Below are 24381 nucleotides of genomic sequence, written 5' to 3'. Positions count from 1 at the left end.
ACTGTGAAATATAGTGCCAACTCTGTGATTCTGGTAAATTAGAGGGGACCCCTTTATCATTTGCTTACCAATATTTATATATTTCATAGGCACTGGAAAAGTAAAGATGCACTGAAAAACCCATACAGGAAGGTTCAAATATACAAGTGGACCAACTAATCAATATTGAGAGAGTGTCTGCCATGTGCCTAGTATTATGCCAGATACTGAGGGGGCTGCTAAAGATGGGTAACAAATGCTTCTTGCTTCTGAAGAGTTTATGGTCTTGTTGCATTGGGAAGGGGGAACTTATATAAGTTGGTTAATTGGAGATCAGCCTGAAAGGGAGTTTTATTCACTCATTGATTTATTTAATATGTATTTGTCGTCTATAAGCTAAAAGATAATTTAATTTAAGTAAGTGGTACACAGGTTTCACTTAGATTCAATTTTCAGTATACTTTCATAGAACATTCATTTTTAATCCTAAAATTTTTTAATTATGAAATTAATGCTGGCTCACTGTAGAGCATTTGGAAAATATGACCAAATGTAAAGGATAGAAAAAGCTACTGTGATTCCATCACCCAGAGAGAAACCTGGTTTGTTTGAGATATTTCCTTCTGGTCTTATTTTCTATGTGTACAATCTCCCTTGATCCATGGTTTTTATTTTGACCATTGAGTTGAGTTGAAAGACAAATTGGGGGAGGAGTAAATTGAAGCCACTTTTCCCAATTAATTTAAATGTATGATACACCAGTATACACATTTCTGTTGAGCAAAGTAAAACATTCATAAGCCAAGTAATCTTTATATGGGAATAATGTAGGAAGGCAGAGGAGGGGTAAAAGCATTGGCACTTATTGTTATACAAAATATTTACACAAAACACAAGTGCAGGATCTGTGGTCCAAAGTGAATGCTCTTTCTCCCCGCTTCCTGATGTTAAGAAAAAGTCAACAGATATATGTACCTGTTACATGTACATGTTTATCCAAATGTGTGGCTTTCTTTCTTACTTAACAAAAAGAAATGATGCTATACCCGTTTTTCTGCAACTTGCTTTTATCAATTTATAATCATGGGCATTTTTCCATGTCAGTACATATAGCTCTACCTCATTTGATTTGAGTTGTGTTACATTCTGTTGTGTGGATGTGCTATATTTTATTTAACCATTCTCCTAATGATGGATATTTATAACCCAGCTTTTCTGTGCACTAGTGTTTGTTCTGGGACATTATTTGGTCCAAAGAGTAGCAAGAATGGTCACCTATTATTTGATCCTTTTCAAAGGTGATGTGGGACACTGTAGGTTCAGGATGTTTCCTCTGCTTTTATCCTTAGGAGAGAGGGAGAACAGCCAGTTCCTGTTCTTTGGAGGATAACTTTTTGTGTAATGTTTAAGGATGGTTTTGTTAGTGATGTTTAAATAAATAACAGAGGCCATTCTAGGCTCCTTTTGCTTTGTCTCTTTAAGTGACCCAAGGAGCCAGATTTGCAGTCACAATTAGCCAGAAAAAGCCACATGTGTTCTGTGGGCTTGAGTGAAAGTTAATTCCAATACCACAGGTATGGAAGTGCTTTAGGTTGAGTGTGCAAAAGCCATAAGTCTGCATTTGGCTAGAAGAATCCAAGGATGTGATTCAGGAGACCTTGGTTTCCAGTTCTACCCACCACTAATTAGCTCTGTGACTTGGCCGAGCCAGTTAACATGTCTGCTTTTACAGATGGGACCTCTCTTTCCTCATCTGAAGAACGAGGTAGACATACTTGCCCTGCCATACCTCATAGGAATAGTATGAGATAAAGTGTGGTAATGGAAGGAAAATGCTTTGGACAAACAATTGCTGACTAAATGAAAAGAGTTTTTGTCGCTGCCTTTCTCTGGGGTCTCCCTCGGTTTTGAGTTGTGGTTGAAAGCTGAGCTTAGGGGACTCAGATGGGAGTGACAGCCCGCACTGTGTTTGAGGGCTGTACATTTTTTCATGTCTGGTAGGAAGTTGGCAGCACTAGGGATGGAGTGAAGCATTTCATGATAAGTTCCATTTGCTTTTGGGAAAGAGTCGTGTGTACAAGAGCGAAAGAGTGGCTCTTCTAACTGCCCAGAAAGGCTGAGGATTCCTCTCTGATGGGTGACAGTGGAGCTCAGTTGCCCACTTACTTCTTACTATGCAGACATGCAAAGAAAATGTTGCTTTTAAAATTTACTAATGTGAAACTCATCTTTCTCATAAACCCTCACCCCAACTCGGCTAGTTTATAGTATATCAGGTTTCTGGTGTTTTTGTTTGTTTTTTTCTGGATCAGTCTTTTTGGATGACTGTATCTTTCAGGTAAATTTCTCAGTCACTCAGATTTTCACGTGTCTCCAACTTCTCTTTAGAATGGGGTCTGCATAGAGGTCACACATGAACTTGTGGTGGTAGTGGTGGGGTGAGGGGCTTAGAGCTGTGGTATGATGGCTGGATTCCCCTTTACTTCATGGGGGCTGGCCTGATTCTTGTACTGCTGTTTGCAGAGGTGAATCTAGACCTGTCTTGATTTTGGAGGGTAGTGTGCTGATACCCAGTACTAAATATTGATGTCCTGAATATTTGCCTATGAGGTCAGAGTCCTTGCTGCACATTGCAGCTTTTTAGTCCTGTCCCCTAGGCCTTTGACTGGCCACCGACTCTCTGAGCATCTCTGAGTACTATCATCAGCTCACTCAGTACCAATTGTGAGAAGGAAGAAACTATGCATTTGGCCCACCCAGCTAGATACCCAATTTGGCCAGTGCTGTGTTTTCATTCCCTAACCTTTGCACCATGTGGATCGTGGGATATGATTGGATGATAGGCATGTTCTTAGAGGCCCACAGCCTCCTCAGGAGTGGCCTCAGGGTTCTCAGGTGCCATCACACCAATTGGGATATTATATCTTAAAGCTGCCCTCCCCATTCTTCAAACCCTGGTTGGGCCTTGAGGTGGGTATATAGGAGGAGCCTGAAACCCTGGTATCTGATCTCCTAGACCCGTGGTTGGTAAACCGCGGCTCGGGAGCCACATGTGGCTCTTTGGCTCCTTGAGTGTGGCTCTTCCACAAAATACCACGTGCAGGCGCGCACGTACAATGCGATTGAAACTTCGTGGCCCATGGGCCAGAAGTCGGTATTTTGTGGAAGAGCCATGCTCAAGGGGCCAAAGAGCCGCATGTGGCTGGTGAACCACGGTTTGCCGAGCCTCAGTTTGCCAACCACTGTGTCACGTTCCCCTGATGCTTGCAGTGGTTCTCAACCTTCCTAATGCCGTGACCTTTAATACAGTTCCTCATGTTGTAGTGACCCCCAACCATAAAATTATTTTCGTTGCTACTTCATAACTGTAATTTTGCTACTGTTATGAATCGTAATGTAAATATCTGATATGCAGGATGTATTTTCAGGGGTCGCGACCCACAGGTTGAGAACCGCTGCGACAGGGCTTTCCCTTCTTCACTCATGGCAAGAATCTCTCTTTTGTCGCGTACTGAATACTCTCGTGGTCAAGTTCCCCCAGTCTGGATCTTGATATGTTAATGGGAGCTTGAGAATTCAAGCTGCATACTAAAAAAATTCTATCTTGAATGTTGACAGCTGAGCATTGACACTTTCTCTTTACCTGCTACCATAACTATCCTAAACGTCTCTGAGGCAAATAGATGAGAGAGATTAAATATATGTAAGGACATGCAAACGAGAAAAGTACATTATGTTTTAAAAAGTATTACCTTAGTTAAAACAGTAATTTTGGGGGACAAAGGTTTAGAAATGGGGCTTCTAAGATTGCCTTCATTGGAATTCCATCTATATACATGTATGTTTATGTGCATGTAAACATGCAAGTGGGGCATTGTTGATCTTCCAGAGAGCACTTCTTATATCCCATGTACTGTGGTACAGAGGGGAGTATGGCACAGTCTCTGTCTTCAAGGAGCTCCTAGTCTTAGGAGAGCCATGGGGTGGTAATGAAGGTCATACAGAGCTGAACTGCTGAATCCTGCTTGTCGTTTAGGTCTGGCAAATAGGGGCCTTTAATGGACCTGGTTTTCCCCTTATCCTGCTAAGACCTGCTTTCCAAGTCTCTCCTTAGCCTCCTAAAATGAGCAGTTCCAACAAGTTTTCCTTCTTCCAAATAAAGCTAATTCCTTTAACATCAGTCTAGGTTTTCAGGAATATTTCTATATATTCGAAAGAAAGGTCATGGTAAATAAGATAAATTTAAATCAATAAAAAGTAAATAGAGAAATGAAGTCCAGCTTAGGGCAGTTGTTCTGCTTCTTCTGTGGTGGAGTTCTGTTTGCTGTTGTTTTAAAATATATTTTTATTGATTTCAGAGAAGAAGGGAGAGGGAGAGAGATATAGAAACATCAATGATGAGAGAGAATCATAGATTGGCTGCCTCCTGCACATCCCACACTGGGGATTGAGTCTGAAACCTGGGCATGTGCCCCAACCAGGAATCGACCATGACCTCCTGATTCACAGGTGCATGTTCAGCCAGTGAGCCACAGCAGCCGGGCTGCTGTTGTTTTTAACCAAACTTTTTTCACCTGTTTTTACACAGGAAAAAATTCTGTGTTTTACACACAAGGGCTCTGGGGCTCAAATAGCCTCAGTAGCTGTGAGCAGTGTTTCTAATTAGACCAGGTAAAAGGGAAACACTGTTCCCTATGAAGGCGGTGGAAACTGGGAGAAAGGCAAACCAGACAGGTCAGGAAAGTACAGAGCAAAAATAAAGAAGCAGGTAAATGATGGTGCCAGATGGTTGGGTTCAAGTGGAAAGAGCAGTGGACTAGGCGCAGGGAGAACACCATTGTCATTGATAAGCTTGGTCAATTCCCTCTCTGAGGCCAATGAGAGACTTGAGCTAGTTGGTCTTGAATGCATTTCCTACCTATAACATTTTGAGGTAACTGGACAAGAGTAAAGCCAGCAGGGATAGAAACCAGGTGGTCAGTGGGCTGCACAGACTTTCCCTCATTTTGAGGCCTCTGTCTTTGCAGTGTGAGACTGCTTGGTCAGACCCCCTGATGCCAGAGCTCGTAGAGTGACCCCACATCCTTGCTTGGTGAAGACAGGCTCTGATTCCCTTTAGGAGAATGATCTTGATGGTCAGCAGTGACTTCAAACTGTTTGGCCCTTAGAATATTTTGGAAGAAGAGCCAAGTTTCTGCAATTTCTGGGCCTGTGTTGAAAGGGCTACACTTCCTTGCCTGTTCCTTTGGATCACAAGTCAGTAATTAGGGATGTGCCTGAACACCCTAGATAATGCCTTCATTGGGGCTCCATCGGAGCTGCTCTGCCAGCTCTCCCAAAGCACAGGGAGGACTAACTTATTGATCTTCCTGCCAGTTCATGTCCTTGACTGTTTCTTATTTTGAGTCAGATAGAGAAGATGGTGAAAGCAATCCAAAAATCTTCAATTTCCTAGGGCATGTGCAAACCCAGCCTGCACATCATCTCCAAAGAAGACATGGGTAATTAAGCAGCTATCTTGGCTGTCTTCTACATTTCCTTCTACCCAGAACTCCATCTCCTTTCCCGCACATTTTTTAGACCTTCAGACAACTCACATTTTGATAGAGGGAAACATTATATTTTTTTAAAGTACATTAAAGCATTCCAGGTATATGAAATAACTCCACTAGTGGAATGCAGAGACCTAAATGAGTAGTGAAGCCCAGTTTGGCAAATGTGTTGGTAGTCATAGAGTAGGAGATACTTGAATGGCTTTTGGAAGATGAGTTCATTATCCAGAGTTATAGGCAGGAGGGGCATTGCTGGCAGAGAGAGGAGGGCAGGCAAAGGCAGAGAGTTATGGGAGATTATGGCGAATTAGAGATTGTAATGTGAGAGGGACAGATGACTGTGAGATCTCAGATTTTCATATTCCAGGATTTGGATTTTATTCTGTAAGTAGTGGGGAGTTATAAAGAATTGAAGTGATGGAATGAAAATTATACTCGTAATTTAGAAAGGACAGTGTAGTGTTGGAAGGGGCAAAATTTGAGACAAGAATTCTACTTGGAAAACTACTGAAAGACAGTTGATAACAACAAATGTGATGGCAGTGGAGTCTACAGGATTTCATATCTAGTCATTAGTGGGGATTGAAGGAGAGGTGATGTCTCAGGTAATCTCCAGGTTTTTTACTAGGGTTGTGGGTAAAGGGTGCTTTTACCAAGCCTGGCACCATAAGAATCACACTGGAATCAGGAACATTTCACAAGCTACAGCGTTCTACTGTAAAGGGTTTAGCACTGCTCTATTCTTCAACCTCTCTAAACATGTTGAGTATAAAATATAAACAGAGTGACTAAAGCAGTGATGGCGAACCTATGACACGCGTGTCAGAGGTGACACGCGAACTCATTTTTTTGGTTGATTTTTCTTTGTTAAATGGCATTTAAATATATAAAATAAATATCAAAAATATAAATCTTTGTTTTACTATGGTTTCAAAGATCAAAAAATTTCTATATGTGACATGGCACCAGAGTTAAGTTAGGGTTTTTCAAAATGCTGACACGCCGAGCTCAAAAGTTTTGCCATCACTGGACTAAAGGATGGACAATTATATACCCAAACATCTTTTCCCATGAGGATGGCAAGTGTGCATGCCTGTGCGTGCATATATGTGCTTGTGTGCATGTGTGTAATGTTGCTTATGCTTTAGATGCAAGCATGTGTGCTTCGTCCATCATATTGGGTTCTTGACACAGTATCATTTTTCAGCATTAAAATTCCCATCACCTCCCAGAAGCGCTCCCTTTAGGATCCATTTCTGCTTGGCACAAACATTCCAGTGGGATTGATTGCTTATGTCAAATTAATTTCCTCCCTTCCCAGGGAGAATGTCTGCCATGTAGGAAACAGGGAAATCCCTGGGCCTCTAGCCAAATGCAAGCTCAGATAGACGAGTCATGTCAGGCTTGTGTCAAGAATTGGCCTAGATAACCCACAGAGCGTGCACCTGGATACTTTGGCTACTCTTCCCAGCATGCCTTGTGACTGTTCCGAGGTAACAGGAAAACTTGAGGCTGGATAGAGATGGCTGCATATAAGACTTGGGTCTTTTCAGCATCAGCTGTATTACCACTTCCATTTCTATGTCCCATTTTCCCGTTGCTGCTTATTTACAAGGTTGCAGAAGCCTCTGGAAGCAAATGGAGAACATGCTGACTATCCTTCTCCACCTGCCTGCTATGAAAGCTTCAGAAATCACTGGGTTGTTTTCCTTTTAGCTCCAGTGCTGATGCTTTCCTGCAGGCTTTGGTGGACTCTCAGAATGGACCTTCAGGCCTTTCCCTAGCAAGTAGCCCCTAGCTTCTTGATGCTCAGACAGTTAGTCTTAACACATTGTACCTGACTCCAGACCAGGAACATTTAGACTGTGTTTCTTACAGTTGGAATCATTGGTCAGCTGACCTGTGTACAGAAGGGTGGTCCCCGTGGTCGGCAAACTGCAGCTCGAGAGCCACATGCGGCTCTTTGGCCCCTTGAGTGTGGCTCTTCCACAAAATACCACATGCAGGCGCACACGTACAGTGCGATTGAAACTTCGTGGCCCATGCGCAGAAGTCGGTATTTTGTGGAAGAGCCACGCTCAAGGGACCAAAGAGCCGCATGTGGCTCGTGAGCCGTGGTTTGCTGAGTCACAGTTTGCCGACCACTGGTCTAGGCTGTATTGTCCACTGATGAACTAATTTGTATCTTGGCAGTAAAAGCTTTGTGAGATGTGTGATGGAGTCTTCCTGAGAATGGTTATATATTCTTTCCCTATAACCGGGAGTTCTGGAAATCCTGATTAGCATTTACTAACTTTAAGTTCAACTTTGTGGGTTATGATTATCAGTAGTTCCAACCAAAGTTTCTCTAGGAGCTTATTGTCTGTAGTCTAGTTGAATTTAGCTCTTTAATTAGTGGGGTTATGGCAAGTATCTTAGCTCATTCAGCCTCCAGGACCATTGGAACTTTAAGAAGAACGTTGGTGAATTCCTCATCCCTAAGGGTAAAATGCAAAACTTTCACATTATCTGGTGTAACAATTACTTGTGGGGCGGGAGAATTTGGATTCCATTGGCCAAAAACTTTTATATAAGTCGATAACAGAAATGATATTTAGCATTTCCCAACAGAGTCCGTAAGGCATCACTTCTAGGAGAGGGCACACTTGGTTATATAATTTAATTCTTTGCAGTTCTCACAGAATATCTGGTTTTTGAGCCAGGATAAGTGGACTGCTGGAGGGGTGCAGGGTTCACAGAAGTCTGCTAACTGTTGTTAGCCAGAATGTTTCCTCTTCCCTGTTCCTGATGTCACCCATGTCTCTTGAATCCAAAAGGAGGTCATCTAATTTCTTCTCTCTACCCTGGCCCAGTTTCTAAGCTCTGACAGCCATTCACTCTGTTCTATCTAGTTTGTTTTGAAGTATTTATTTGATTTGTTACGCATAGGGGTAATTGTCTGAAACTTTTTTTCAGCCTCTCTCCCCCATTATTCCATGTAGCATTATGCTAGGTGTTAAATAAGCATATTAGCTTTTAGTTTTCCCTATGTGAAAGACCAAGGCAGCTAGCTCCCTAGATGAGGTCCTCTCTGACAGACCTATGGCTGAACTGTGTCATAATGTGCTACCTTAGGCTTCCCAGAGGTCCCAGGCCCATAGAACCCTAGATTTGCCAGAACCTAATGATAGAGGTGACAAGAAATCCAACCCTGAATCTCTTTAAAGTAGAGCAGAAGGGCAATCCCTTTAGGACTCTGTTAAGCACTCCAGGGGGAGGAGGTGGTGCCATTTTCCCCCATGCTAAGACGTTTCTTCAATTCTTATACATTTAAATGGCTCTGCATCGAGGTACATGTTTTATTCATTCCTTCCAAGACCCTCAATATGGGCACTCCTGAGGCTTTGTTGGCTGGGACTTTTCCATTTCTGGGCTGTTGGATTCAGTTTGATCTCCCCATATAGTAGCTTCAATAGCCAGAGCCTTGCTAATTCCTCAACAGCCTTGGTGGAGGTTAAAAACAAAGGAGGCAATTTATCTCTCCAGGTGTCAGGACTTTTAACCCTGTGTTTGTCATCCTCTCCTTCTGGGTTGACGTTTGCCGCCCCTTGCCTTGCCTGTTACGTGTGTGCTGTAGTTGGGGCTGGATTTTCCAGGCACTGCTCAGCCCTTAGAAGGAAACTTGTATATGATTGTCTTTTGTGTGTGTGTGTGTGGCGGGGGGAGGACTCCCCAGTAATATGATCAATGGAAGTCTGCCCTGCTTTGGATGTCAGTAGAGACCTTCTCAAGTCTGTTGGCTGTCTGTGGCTCAGCCATGGCTGCAGTGTGGTACAAAGGGGCACATCCCCAGTCTGGAGTTGGGAGCCCTGTGTCCTGCGCTCAGCTCGTGCTGGCCTCTGTGATCTTGGTCAGGCCACTCTGGGCCTGAGTTCCTTCACTGTAAAGTGAAGGTGCTGAAATGAATGTTTGCTGAAGTTCCTTCAATATCTAAGTCATTTTGAAAGTCTACGGGGTCTCCTTGAGAATGTACTTAGGAGAAGGTCCTCCTCTGCATATCTCAACTCACTGGGAGAAAATGACTTAGGGTGGGGGTTGTCCCTTTTCTCACACATGACACAAAATTGCCACGGATTGATATCTGTCGCCGGCCATTAGAAATCCAGCAATGACAAACCCCTAGTCCTGCCGGTCTCTGGGTGAGCTGCACAGGATAAATTCTGAGCCAGTTACTGTATCCTTAGTTCTTACTTTTATAGGGCCTGCCAAATATTTATGAGCTTCCCAAGAAAGTGCAGTCAACAATTTTGGGGTAGCCATAATCTATATATAACAACTACTCTTAAACACGGGTTTTTTTCTCTCCTGGTCTGTAAAGAAGATTTTTGAAAGGAGAAAAGTTTTGTTTGAATTTTCTCAGAGCCTCTAACGTCTTTAAATTGGATATTTGGCAAATCTTTTCCCCCAGAGATATTCGTCTTGGCTAGCCCTGCCAGACGAATCTTTCCCGATTAGAGGGAGTTTTAACTTTCATTGATTTATCCTTTACCACATTTGGCTTGGTGAAGAGCTGGCGGGGAGGGTGACCCTCAGAGTGCTTCTTCTTGTGGAGACTAAGCCTCCAGGACTATATCCTGTTCTGTTTCTTAGACCCTCCCCCACCGTACTCCCTCTTCTGCCACTCTGTCTTCAGATACGAATATTCTTTTGGAAGCTGGGCAGAGGATGAGAAACCGGGATTAAGGAAACACAAGCAAGGTTTAAAGGCCAGGGAGTTCTTAAAGTTTATAGAATGACAAAGAGTGAAAACAAGAAAGGGAAACCAGGTCAGAGTGTACCCCAAAGCCAGAATTCGGACAGCAAGGGGCCAGGGACAAGTAAGGTAGATAAAGGCCAAGAAGGTAAAGGGAAAAGGTCAGTGAAGGAAAGCAATAAAACAGTGGTTCTCAACCTTGGCTGCACATTAGAATCACCTGGGGATCTTTTTAAAATCCTGATTTCTGGGCCTCATCCTCCGGAAATTCTGTTTCTTTGTTACTAATGTTGTGTCCCCACCCCATAATAAAGAAACAGAATTTCCGGAGGATGAGGCCCAGAAATCAGGATTTTAAAAAGATTCCCAGGTGATTCTAATGTGCAGCCAAGGTTGAGAACCACTGCAATAAAAGTTCCATTCAACACCCAGGGTATCTGCAGAAACTAAACAAGGGGCAGCAGGAGAGAGGGACCAGATGTAAGTGCTACAGCAGTCCTTATTGGTTGGCCCTATCCCCCTGCATGTGCAGGCTCCAACTCCTAAGCAGGAGGAGCCTCATCTTGATGTCATCAGTTGCTGTCCCTATACCTCTCTATGGATCAAGTCATCTCATGAGGCTCGGTCATTTCTGCTGCTAATGAGCCCTCTATCTTCTCCCATTAAATAAGCCTGCCAAGCGTCCAGGCTTGTTCCCTAAGCCTGGGGGTTTATAATTTGAAGGTTCAAACTATCTGACTATACAGTGGGGCCCTGACTTACGAGTGTCCCGACTGACGAGTTTTTCGAGATACAAGCAGTCTCTCGGCCGATTTTTTGCTTTGAGTTGTGAGCTAAAATTCGGGTTACGAGCCAACTTCAGATACCCCACTGCTAGTTGGTGCAGCGACCGTCACAGTGAACGCCACAACATCAGCCCAGCATCACGTGTCTCACTCGTTCACTGTTGATTTGACATACGAGTAATTTGAGTTTCGAGCTCCGTCACGGAACGAATTAAACTCGTAAGTCAAGGCCCCACTGTATTAAGAAAGTGAGATGCTGGGCCTCTAAATTTCCCCTAGAGCAGCGGTTCTCAACCTGTGGGTCGCGACCCCTTTGGCGGTCGAACGACCCTTTCACAGGGGTCGCCTAAGACCATCCTGCATATCAGATATTTACATTACGATTCATAACAGTAGCAACATTACAGTTATGAAGTAGCAAGGAAAATAATTTTATGGTTGGGTCACAACATGAGGAACTGTATTTAAAGGGCCAGAAGGTTGAGAACCACTGCCCTAGAGGCTCTTCATGTATGTAATTTGCACTTTCAGACAGAGTGACTTTCTTTCCCTCTCTCTTTCCACATCTTTATGTTCCCAAGTTCATGGGTGGGGCCAGCTAATTTTAGTAGGTGGGCCAGATGCTCTTTCTGGCCACAAGTAAAACAGGTTGTAACCTTATTGCTTTTTTTGACTCAAACTCTCTTCTCAGTTATTTCTTCTTCCATCTTAAGCTTGAAAGTTTTGAAGTTACACATCTCCTTATGGTGCCAAAGAGCAACAGGCTTATCTGTGGTCTGCCTTAGCACTGCAGGTGTCATGGCCTTGACCTGCAATTGGATTTTTCTGTGATTTCTTACTGGAATTAAACCAGCCCAGTTAAATCAATGAGTTTCCCTCTTGTCTCTGTCTTTTCATCCTTCTCCCATTGAGTTAACATTTTCTTCAGCTGTCTGCAAATTGGAACATTCATCCTCCAGGCTGAAGATGAAAGGGTCTACATTTATTAGGTGTGTCTTCTTTTTAACATCCATGGTAATGTTTGATATTTGGCAGTGGCTTCTTTAAATGTAATGTGAGAAACGTCACTGTGTCAGTTGTTGGTTTATACTTGATTGAATGAAGCTCCAGTTCCACTGGATATATGCTCCTCACAATCCTTGTTCTTTTCTCCCTTGTATAAAATACAAGGACTGTGTAGTGCAGAGGTTCCCAAACTTTCTTGGCTCACAGTACCTTAATGTCTCACTAATTTTTCCATGGTGCCCTTAGGCCAAACAAAACATGTAATAGATCTGCTCATTAAGTTGATATTTCCAAAAAACGTAATAAGTAATTAGTCCTAATAATGTAGTAGCCATTTGAAAAAAATAATACAATAAATTGAAAGAAAAGTATATTTGTTTCATTCTTAAATAACCATGGTGACTTACTACTGAGATGTATGTGACTGTTGGGCACTGCACAACTTCTCAGACCTTGGAATCAGTTTGGATATTGCTCCCTCTTTACATTGATTTTTGTGTGCTATGCTTTCTTTTTATCATAGCAACTGCCCCAAATCCCGTTTTGCAAAGATATGATGTCATTGAAAGGGATGAAGTGTGATTTCATGCTGAAGCTGAGAACTATCTAGTGCTAGTAGGCCATGTGGTGTCTGACAGAGGTCAAGCATTATAATTTACTTCCCTCAAAAATTTAAACATCCTGTGGATCCCCTACAAATTTGCTGTGGTGCCTGAGAGTACCTGAGGTACAGAGTTTGGGAACCAGGGGGATAGTGGCATAACTGTTGGGAAATCTTTTCTGGGGGTGATTTTAGTGCTTTTTATCTCCTTTGCTTAGTTGCCATTCTCTAGGTTGCCAGACATCTCCTGAAAATTCCCTAGCTTCCAGTGGCCTTGATTCTCAAGGGACCCTTCTTTCCACTCTCCATTGAGGCCGACTGATACTTATTAGAACTTGTATTAGGGTTCCTTTCATGAGAAAGGTCTAGTTCTAACTCTCTCAACAGGAGATGAGGGAGAGGTGAAAGTGGCACCAAGTAGGGAACTTGAGGTAGGGCAGGAGGGTGGGGTAAGGACCAATTCCATAATTTACAGGGCCCAGCGTTAAATGAACATGCAAGCCTTTTGTTCAAAAACAGGGAAAAGGTGTTAAAATATAAAGCTTTTTCTTTCTCTCATGGTCTCTTGACTTGTCATGGTGTTTCTAATTTGCTATTTAATGATGTGCTCCCTTAGCAAAGGATACCTGGGGGAGGGGGGCAGCCAGTGCACACCCTCACCGGTGCCTGGCCCCCCTCTTGTGATTTGGTGCGCATGACTTGTGGACTGTCGGGGTCCCCTTTTGCCAGCTGCAGGACTGACCCCTGGCAGGGGCAGATAAGTTGAGCCAGGTGTCTACCCTTCTCATGGGCTCATGGCCTCAACCCAGAGTAGATGGGCAACCCCTAAGGATATTGCAAGCACAGGGACATGCTGGCTATGTGGACTGCGGGCGGGCAGGAGGCTTGCTCTTGCTAAGTTGCCCATTGAGCATGCTGTGGTGTCACCAGGCTAGGGGAGGGGTGGCTGCCATCATCCCCTGTTTTGAGCTGTTGTGATGTGTGTGTGCCTGACCTTGACCACTCCACCTCCAGCCATATTAGTGTCCAAATATGGGGACAGGAATAGGGAACTGGGCAAGGCCTGATTCCCATGTGGTGGGAGAATAAGAGGCTGGAGGTGGACTGTGCTCAAACCTAAGCCCCAAGCCTCTGGCACATGCTCTATTTTCCCATCAGATTTCACTTCAAAGATTAAATTAAGAATTTTCAGAGAGTGACTACAGAGCATTAAATTCCAAGCACAGAGCCTTCTCAGGTTCGGGCTCTGTGTGACTATGAAACCATGAAGCGGGGCCTACTGATATTGGGGTGGCTAAGGGGTGGGTAACAAGTACCCAGACATGGCTGACTGACCACGCTTGCCCTGTCACTGGCCATGTTGCCTGCACTCAAGATGCCCCAAGGTGAGTGGAAAAGACTGAGCTAGTAACCTTTGTGTGTGCCTCTTTTCTCCAGAGGAGGCCTATAAGCCTCGGGGAGGCAGGCACAGTAGACAGTTCTACCCTGTGACTGATCAAGCTGAATTCCTTAGTGGTTGAGGAATTCACCAAACTGTGGTTCATTGACTGTGTTCGCATCTCTGGAAATAGTTATAGTCAATTTGTATTGAATGCCCATGTTTCATGCTAAATGCTAAATGCTGTACCTGTAGTAACTCATTTCATTTTCATAATCACCCCATTTTACTGAAGAGGAAACTGAGGTTAAATGACTTGCTCCAAATTCCACGGTATGTAAGTGAAGGAGCCAAGTTTTGAAGCCAAGGAAGTATGTTTCCAGAGTCCACCTCTGAGCCGAGCCAGGGTGCAATTCTCTTTCTGGGTGTAATCCAGCTTTTGTCCATAATAATGGTGCTTAAGTACGTCTTTACTTCCTAATTCCAAACAAAACCTTCTGTTTGATTCTACATGTATTTCCTGTCAAGGACATTTATTTTTAATTTGAAAGTTTCTTCAAAATGAAATGGTGTCCTAATTTTCTAAATATGTTTTCAAGAAAAGCACATGGCAATCTCTTTTTTAATCCCCCATTTTCATCATCCCATCATACTTTTCAGCATGGGCGTTTCAGTAACAGAGCTGAAGTTGGAGGTGTGGAAGCCCTCCTTTGTTCTGGGCTCCACCCCTGCTGGCTGTCAACAGGTGATTAGTGGCCCAAATCTGAGTCAGCAATGCAGTAAGTCCACTCACTTCACACAGTGCGGCCAAGGAAACCGGGGTACACTGCTCTCTGCAGCACAAGTGCTCATTGTTAAGAAATAGAGCGTTTATTTCGAACAACAGGAGAGCAGTTATTTTACTTTCTAAAGCCTTGCTGCTCAGAGGGAGGGTCATGAACCTGCAGCATCAGCATCACCTGCAGCATTTTAGAAACGCAGGGTCTCAGGCCCCCCAGACTTGCTGAATCACGTTCTGCAGAGTAAAAAGAGCTTCAGTTAATTTACTTGCAGTTAAGATTTGGAAGTAACCATTTTAAGTTAGTGTGTGTGTGTGTGTATTCTGTTTACTTCTATGGAAAAAAGATATCCTTTGTCACTTATGTTACTTGTGTGGTCTTGGGTACATCTCCTCTGAGCTTCAGTGTTTCTTTGTCAGACGAATAAGTGAGACCACATAATCTCTGTGGTCTATCCTGGTTCTATGGTTTTAGTAGAAATCCCTGTGCAACAGAGCTTTGTAACAGTTTATTGCTTCTATTTAAAGCCACCTTTGGGCATTTACACATTTTTAGCTCTGTCTGCTTTATCCTGTACTCAACTGCTAAAACCCAATCTTTCCTAGAATGTGACTTATCACTATTTGTATCAGAGTCACTGGGGACATTATTAAAATGCAGATTCCTTGGTCCTAGCTTAGACTTCCTGAATTAGAGTCTCTGGGGGTGGGTCCTAGAAATCCACATCTTTCACATCTGGTGCCAATGTAGGTGTTAACACTTTCCTGCTACTTTCCAAGTACAGAGGTATCTACTGGTTCTCTTTAATTATTTTCTTCTCTTTCTTTCTTTTTTAAATATTACACACACTTCCTTGGTGCCTTAGGAAAATGGAGGCACTATGGAAGGAAGGAGGATGAGGGGAAAGAGAGCTAATTTGGAGACGGAAGACACTGAATGTGTAGTGACAGCAGGTGATTAAAATGCAATTGCCTGGAAAACATTTGAAGCGGTGGGGCTTAAGTACATAGGACAGGAAAGGGTTGAGCTTTGGATTGGGGAGTGCCTGATGTAGGTTTGGCAATAAGTGATTTTTTGGGCATTGAGAAATGTAAAGGAAAAAGAATGCCGCACATTTAAGTGCAAGAAGGTGTTTTTGCACAAGGCAGCGGATTCTCCCAAGAGTGGGAGCGTATAAAGAATGTGGGGAGAGAGCTCACAGGTGACTTCAGGGTTCAACTTTGAGGAAAGCTCCGAGTTAGAGAGTGGGAGGGAAAGAGGAGTTCATGAGACATCCAAGCAGAGTTGGCGAGGCAGAGGAGAACCAGGACAGCCCACGGTGAGGGCACCAGGAGACAAGAGCGTGGAAGTGGTTACCAGTCAAGCACTAGAGGCCAGTCGGTCTGTCCCCAGAATGAGGGCTCAATGTCTTTGGTAGCCAGATTTTATGTGATTTAAGAGGGCAGTGAGAAGAGAAGCAGAGGAGCAGAGACAATGGGGTCAGTGACTGGGTGATGGCATTGCTGGCTTTTTTTTGTAGAGGGGAGTCACTAAGACATTTTGATGGTGGACTTGTCCAGGGTGCAGAGGCGGTGGTCTGGCCTCCTCAGGGTATATTTGCCCTTGGTGCAGGCATAGTGCTTATATGGTAGTGTCTGAAGTTGCCAGTTCGGGAAGGAAGGGATGTGGGTGCGATGGGGGAAGATGGTTGGTAAAGACACAAATATTCTCGGCCAGTTGGCAAACATTGGGAGCAGCAAGCTGGAGGCAAACAGATGTCAGTATTTAGAACAAGATGTTTGGACATTTTGGAAGCAAGAAAGCCCTTCTCTCCGCTCACTTCCAGGATGGATTGGTAATTTTCTTCCTTGCTTGAACTCTGTCAGCTACTTAACATAATTCAAACACACTGTAGCTATACTTGGCAGATGGTCAACTTCTCTAGGGAACTCAGATCATGGACACCATCAGGTCAGCTCAACAAGCATTTCTCGAGGGTGTGCCATCTGTGAAGTTCTGACTTTGAGGTAGTGAGGATCGAAAAAGGCTGGGCCGATCCTTTAGGAGTCATGGTATAAAAAGATTGATGTACAAAAGTAATAAGAGGCAGACTTACATTCTCCATATACATAGACACGGGTTTTCTGAAATGTGGTGTTTTCCAGTTACTTTGATTATCAGGTGAGCTACTTGAGAAGCAGTTGGGGATCTTTTATCTTTTAAGTAAAGAAAAAACAAAGAAACACACTCTAGTGCTGTTAGCAAGACACAGAAGGTGGTTTTGGGAGAAGTACTAGAATTCAGTACCTGTTGACCAATTCTTGTTAACTGACTGATATATGACAGACTCTGTGTTAAGTGTTGAGGGTCAGAGATAAATAAGGCATGGTTTTGGCCTCAGGAGCTTAGAGTGCAGTGGGGGAGACAAGCAAAGAAACAGGTAATTATAGCTCATGCAGACACATCCTGCAGTCAGGTCATCACTGGATGCTAAGAAAACATAGACGAAGGCACCAAAGTTAGGAGGGGATTTTAAGTCTTAAAGAACAAGTAGGAGTTTAAACTGCTGAGAGATGGAAAGACACTTTTTTTTAAATCAGTGAATGAAATGATGAGATTTCTCTGGCAGCCCTTTAGAGGCAGGACATATGGTTTTGGTATTTAGAGGTATGTTAGGGACTTGGATGATGCCTTCTTCCTCCATCTCTCTCTTCATCATCTTTCTCCTTCATCAGAGAAGTTTGAAGCAGGAGAAAAAGCAACAGTAACAATGATCCCTCTTCTTGTCAACCCCCCACCACACATACTGTCCACCCAGGGGATGGGAGAAAATCTAAAGCTTTGTGAGAGGGTGCCCAAAGATGACATCTGACCGGTGTATGAGCTGATTCGCTGGGCACTTAGGAAAAGAACATGGTGTGTATATTTAACACTGCTTTTGGCTTGGGGTCCAGAATCCCAAAGATGACTCTGTGACTGGGAATGACCCAGCCTTGCTTTTCCTTCCCTTCTGACATCACTTGAGCTATACCACATTGTTTTCAGAACAAGTGTCCCCAAAGCAAAGACATTGAGAAAATTTGACAATTTCCTCCCTCTGGTGGACACTGCGTACTCCAGAGAGACCTCCTTTCCTCTGTTCAGGAGTCCCGCACCTCCCTTTTCCCTCTTAGCGGCTCACAGAGGACACAGCAGAAGTACGCTTTGTGTGTGCCGCCTACTGTGTCTCTTACATGGTGACGGCTGCGGTGGGCAGTAGCTAAATTGGGGAGGTGGTTCTTTTCTATCAGGGAAGAACTGGTTTGCACTAGATTTACACAAGAACTGAATGGAAGTGGAACTGGAAAAGAGGGAAGGTTTTTCATTTTTAAGAAGAAAAAACAGCAAAGAACAGATAGCATAGTGGCGATGGGGTGGGTACAGCACGTGAACTGAAAGTGGAACAATGCAGGCAAGATGAGACCAGCCATGTGCAAGGAGAACATGCAATCACATGAAGAGTTTTGTGGCGACAGTTGGGGAAATTTGAATATGACTGGTTATTACACAATAAATATTAAGGAATTATTATAAATTTTATTAGGTGTGATGATGGTTTTGTGGATAAGAAAATGCCCTCATATTTAAGAGATGCATATTATAATATTTACTAGAGGCCCAGCACGTGAGATCGCGTGAGACCCAGACCCGGCGTGCCAGGGAACCCAGCGTCAAGTCCTGCTGGTGCCGCGGGACCCATCAGTGCACCTCCTGGTGACCGGTCTTTGGTTGTTACGGTGTTATGACCACTGGGTTTTTATTATACAGATGGGTGAAATATCATGATATCTGTAATTCACTTCAAAGTAGTTCTGTTAAAATTATAAGGCAAATATGGCAGTAACTTAATAATTATTAAGTTTAGGTTGTGAGTATATGGGGACTAAATATACTATTCTTTCTAATTTATGGTTAAAACATTTCATAATAAAACATTTTAAAAATGCAGGCTTTGGGGTCAGGCGTCCTGGGCCTGAATCCTAGCATGCGGCTTGACCTCTTTATGCCACATTCTCTTCTTTGAAATGTGATGGGCTGATCAAGGTACCTACTGCATAGGGTGGTGTGGAGGTTGAGTTGTGTAACACATCAAATGGTTAGATTGGTGTTCGATAAATACTCAATAAGTTTTAAATTATTATTATTAAAAAGAAACTAGCTCAAGAAGTTGAAGTGTTAAGCTTCGAGTGGGGCTGAGAGAGAACATAATTTCTCCAGAGACCAAAGGAATTCCTGCCGTTTGTGATAACATGGATTTTGAGGGCACTATCCTAAGTGAAATAAGCAGACAAAGATAAATACTGCATGGTATCACTTACATGTGGAATCTAAAAGAAAAGTCAAACTCATAGAAGCATAGAGTAGAAAAGTGGTTGCCAGGGGATGAAGGGTTGGGGAAATAGGTAGAGGTTGGTAAAAGGGCACAAACTGATAAGATGAGTAAGGTCTGAGGATCTGATGTATAACCTGGTGACTATAGTTGATAACACTGTTTTGTATGGTTGAAATATGCTAAAAGTGTAGAACCTAAATGTTCTCACCTACCCCCTTCCCAAAATGATAAATATATAATATGATGGATGCATTAACTACATGGGGGAATGCTTTTACAATGTTTATGAATAGCAAATCACCCTGATGTACACTTTAAATATCTTATAATTTTATATCAATCAATTATATCTCAATAAAGTGGAAATATATATATGTATATATATAAATCTCTCCAGAGGACAGACAAAAGCATCCAACTTGGGTCAGTCTGTGGTAAGTCTGGGGAGCAGAGGTGAAGCTGAGCTTAATGGGGATCCAGGGTTCCTGATAACAACCTTTTCCTTGGAAGGGTGGGCTGAGTGTTGTCAGGGAGAGACTTGCGAGTAGGAAGACATTGCTGTGAGGTCATCTCTAAGGAGAGATGTTGAGTCACCAGGTTGGGTGGAAGAGCATATTCAACAATGGCATGAGTGTTATGCTGCTCATCCACACACAGAACTGAATTTTTTAGTGATTGTGATTTTTTTTTCCAAGTGGAATGGGGTGGGGAGGTTTGCAGGTAGGCATGAAGAGGGCTAGTGAGGAAAGAGACAGTTCAGCTTCTGTCTGGAAATTCAGCTGCACCAGAGAAAGTCTGGAGTGTGAGTTGCACAGTCATTCAAAGATGGGCCTCAGGAGAACATGGGTTCATTAGATATACCAGTCAGGGCCCCAGCAGGAAACAGATGAATCAGCCTTGTGGGGTCATCTAAGGAAGGTTTAATGAAGGGGCTTTTCCATAGGTGTGGGCTAGTAATGGGAGGTTTGTTTCCCTAGACCTAATGGAATGAGGAAGCAGTAGTTGGTAGAACTTGGAGACAGAGAGTCTGTGTTGAGGTCTACCTCAAAAGGAGGTGTGACTTTAGGCGAGGGAACACAGCCAGCCCATCAGGACCCCGCAGGGAGGTTGTGGAGAGGTAGGGCATATCCCAGCCTCACTGCTCTAGCTTCTCCTGACTCTTCCTAGAGCTTTCCAATGGCTGAACTCAGCAGGGTACCAGAGGGCAAGGGAGCCTTGATGCAGTCTAAATGGGTCAGCTTCCAGGGCCCAGAGAGGCTGCAGAAGGATGGAGGGTGTGCCTAGAACAGGGCGAAGGGTGGATCTGAAGGGACAAAGAGGAGATAGCTAGTCCATTAGAATATGAGGCTTTTAGGAAAAAATATTTTTTCCCCAGCCTCACTCTTAGTTACTGCCCCATCGCTAATGCTGGCATACCTTGTAGATATTAAAGGTTCCATTCCAGATCACCACAATAAAGCAAGTATTGCATTAAAGCGAGTCATAATCTTTTTGCTGGTGGAGGGTCTTGCCTTCAATTTGTAAAAGACATCATCTGCGAAGCACAATGAAGTGAAGCGCAATGAAGAGGCATGGCTATACAGGATCCAGGGGAATCTTTGTACTCTACCAGTAGCTTTAGACAAACACCACTTTCTAAGGATGCAGAGTTAGCTGTGGTGAAAATGGGAGATCAAAAGGGGTATTAGAGATAGTTTAGCCCAACTGCCTCATTCCTACAGATAAGTAAACTGAGAGGCAAAGTGATTTGTCCACAGCTTCTGAGTGCAGAGCCAGAAAGAGGACACTCATATCCTGGTTCTCAGTGAAATGATATTTTCCTTGAAGCTCTGATTCTGCTCTAGATTCAGACATGAAATTGGTACCTTTTTCCCTCTTTCTACATTCTCTGACCTTTTACTCTTCACGGTCACTACCCACACCCCCATTGTGATCTGAAATACCTTGATGCAATGATGGCCTCTAAGTGTGCTTTACACATAGTGAGCACCCTTGTCCAGAGGTCGTAGAACTAAAAGCTCACAGCCAAAGATATGGGGTAGGTTTATGCACTTAGGGTACAAGTGGGTGGAAAGACCACATCCCTGTCTTCTGTGTTATACTGGGTCATAGGTCCTGTCTGTCCCTCTTCATGTCAGCCTCCCCCACTAATGAAGTGGTTATGGAAACCAGAATTGAGAGGTGAATGAGAGGGCATGGCAGGCAGAAGGTGCCTGTGGCCAATGTGTACTTGTTTTGGAGAGATGCTGTGGTAGGTAAGCCTGGCGGGAGCAGTCCTGATAAATAGCTGTGGATCTTGTGTGGGCAGAGCACTCATGAAGCCTGAATGAGGGTCACCAATGAGCAGTCGATATTCAGCATGAATGTTAGGTGTCTACTTCGTTCTTTTCCTCCCTGCCTACCTTCTCTTCAACACTTTATAACTTGTCTCATGAGCTACTTGCTTACTTATTGCCTATGCTCACTTTATCTGTCTTCACTTTGTTTCTGTCCCTTGTTTTCTAGAGAAGAATTGAACATTCTTAAATTAGAGAGCAAACACACGTTACACCTCTGTGTATTTACACTGAATGTTTACATTTTGTACCTTAACTTTTTAGACTTCGGAGATTTAAAAAAATTTGAGGCATTTCTTTAATCTCCAAAGATAAAAAGAGCTAGAGCTCTCTTTAGTGACTTTTTCCTCACTGAAATTACCTCTCATTTACCCATCTTCATGGATTTCAGAAGGTGACCATTACATATCTCCAACTATGAGATGTGAAGACACAGTCAAGAGGCTCCTTACATGCATGGTCTGCTGACTACCCACATGCCTCCTGATGTCCTGCAGGTGTCTTCTCTGGACCTGTGCTGTTGTTAGCCCAGTGGTTGGAAGTGGCCTGGAGGAAGCCAGACCACAGGTCTGATGGGATAGTATCCAGCTAATGTTGCACAGAGGAAAACATGGCTTCCCCTCCACGGGTGGTGCTTCCTTCAACCCTGGGCAGCTATTCTGACTATCCTTCATCAAGAAGATAGGATGATGAAGTTTGGATAATTCAACTCAACCAGATCTCAGTTCTAGGATTGACTAGAAGTCATGGAAGGGGCATGACCTTCTTTCATTAAGGAAACCACCATCTTCATCTGTGGAACTCAAGGGCCCTCACATGGGTCCTTGGTTAGCCTCCACCTGGTGTAACCACAGGTGGCAGCCTCTGACATTGTATCTGGTTGCAATACTGAAGTGTTCAATTTACTTTGTGAAATTGGGACTAAAACCAAAAAGGTTGGTTTTCCCAGTGACACCAATAATAACCCAAACTACACTTCCATGCTGAGTCACTGGAAGACTCCTTTTCTGAGTGTGTTGTGGAGATTTAATCTTTAGAGTTCATCTAGTACTATCCCTCTTCATCTGTGGAACTCAAGATACAGTGGGGCCTTGACTTATTAGCCTCCACCTGGTGTAACCACAGGTGGCAGCCTCTGACATTGTATCTGGTTGCAATACTGAAGTGTTCAATTTACTTTGTGAAATTGGGACTAAAACCAAAAAGGTTGGTTTTCCCAGTGACACCAATAATAACCCAAACTACACTTCCATGCTGAGTCACTGGAAGACTCCTTTTCTGAGTGTGTTGTGGAGATTTAATCTTTAGAGTTCATCTAGTACTATCCCTCTTGCCACCGATTACACTCAATATTTGTGTTTAGCCCAGAGACACAAATATGAGGCAACTAACATAAAACTTGCTTCCCTCTATCACATTAATAGTTCATTTTTCATTTGAACATCAAGACCCTCCTTCCTCTGCCCTGCTATGTTTGGAGATAGAGAAGATGGTGGATTTTAGGCAATTATTGATTTAGATCCTTTCCCCTAACAGTTGAATAAGGTTTATTGACAGAAGCATTTGGGACATGTACTACAAAAAGGAAAAAATCTTGGAGCTTGGAGGAGTTGGGGAGGGGTGAAGAGAAGCCCCCCGGCAGACATTTTGGGGAAGGAACAAAGTGGCATTTTCCACTTTGTGTTGAGGACCAATGTGATTTGTGATGTGGAACGGGCCTCCAGACCCTGTGTTAGACTGGACCCTAGGGCTGTAATGTCTGACTTGCTGCTTTTGTCTTTTACGACATGGAAGCATGAATAATAACAAGCTTAGTAATCATCAATAATCATACCTAGTATTTATTAAGCACCTTCCATATATTTGGGATAAGGCTGGTCATTGCCATACATATCTCATTTAATCTTTTTAATCTTTGTGGTTTCCATTTTTAAGGTAAAGAAATATGGTAGAGACTCAGACAGGGAAGGAAGCTCCCCCAAATCACACAGATATTAAATGGCAGAGCTAGGATTTGAACCAAGAAATAGTCTATATGTCTACTCCCTCAGTTCGTTATTTCTATTGCACTACCTCAGGGGAAAATATATTCATGAGACCTACTAGGAGGAAGAGGAAGAAATACTGAGGAAACAAAATGTAAATGTCTAAGAGACTGGGGACCTCCCAGAGCTGAGTCTACCAGTGTGTTTCTCTATCTAGTGTGCAGCCCAGGGCAGGAGAGAAGCACAAAGAATCTGCTGCCCCCACTTGTAGCAGAGAAAAGGGTATGCTTGAGAGAAGTAGACAGTTTGGACTAGCAGGTGTGTAGGAAGAGCATAGGAAATCAAGTGAGAGGTGAACTGGTAGTAAAGTGAGGGATTCCTTCATTGTGCAATGGGGAGCCATTGAGTGTTTTTGAGTGAGGAAATGGCATGATAGAGCTGCGTAGCTTTAACAAAATTTAAAAAATATCATTTTAGTAGTATTTAGAGTGGATGATAGAGGAATAGGGTAAATGCTATGAAAGGGATAGATACTGCATGCAGTTGAAGCTCAGAGGGGAGGGAGGTGAGCTTTACCTGGGGAAGTTAGGGAATGGTTTGTAGGAAGGTAACATTTGGCATAGGCCTGGAAGGATGAATTTTGGGAGTCTGTGATGGGGGGCCAAGATATCTCTGAAGGAGAGACATGCCAGTCTGCTGTGCAAATGGGCTAGACCAGTGGTCAGCAAACTGCGGCTCGGCAAACCGTGGCTCTCGAGCCACATGCGGCTTTTGGCCCCTTGAGTGTGGCTCTTCCACAAAATACCATGTGCAGGCGTGCACGTACAGTGCGATTGAAACTTCGTGGCTCATATGCAGAAGTCGGTATTTTGTGGAAGAGCCGGTATTTTGTGGAAGA

The sequence above is a fragment of the Myotis lucifugus genome, unplaced genomic scaffold (assembly GCF_000147115.1).
Source record: "Myotis lucifugus unplaced genomic scaffold, Myoluc2.0 scaffold_105, whole genome shotgun sequence".
Classification (NCBI taxonomy): Eukaryota; Metazoa; Chordata; class Mammalia; order Chiroptera; family Vespertilionidae; genus Myotis; species Myotis lucifugus.
Note: the sequence above shows the minus strand (reverse complement) of the source record.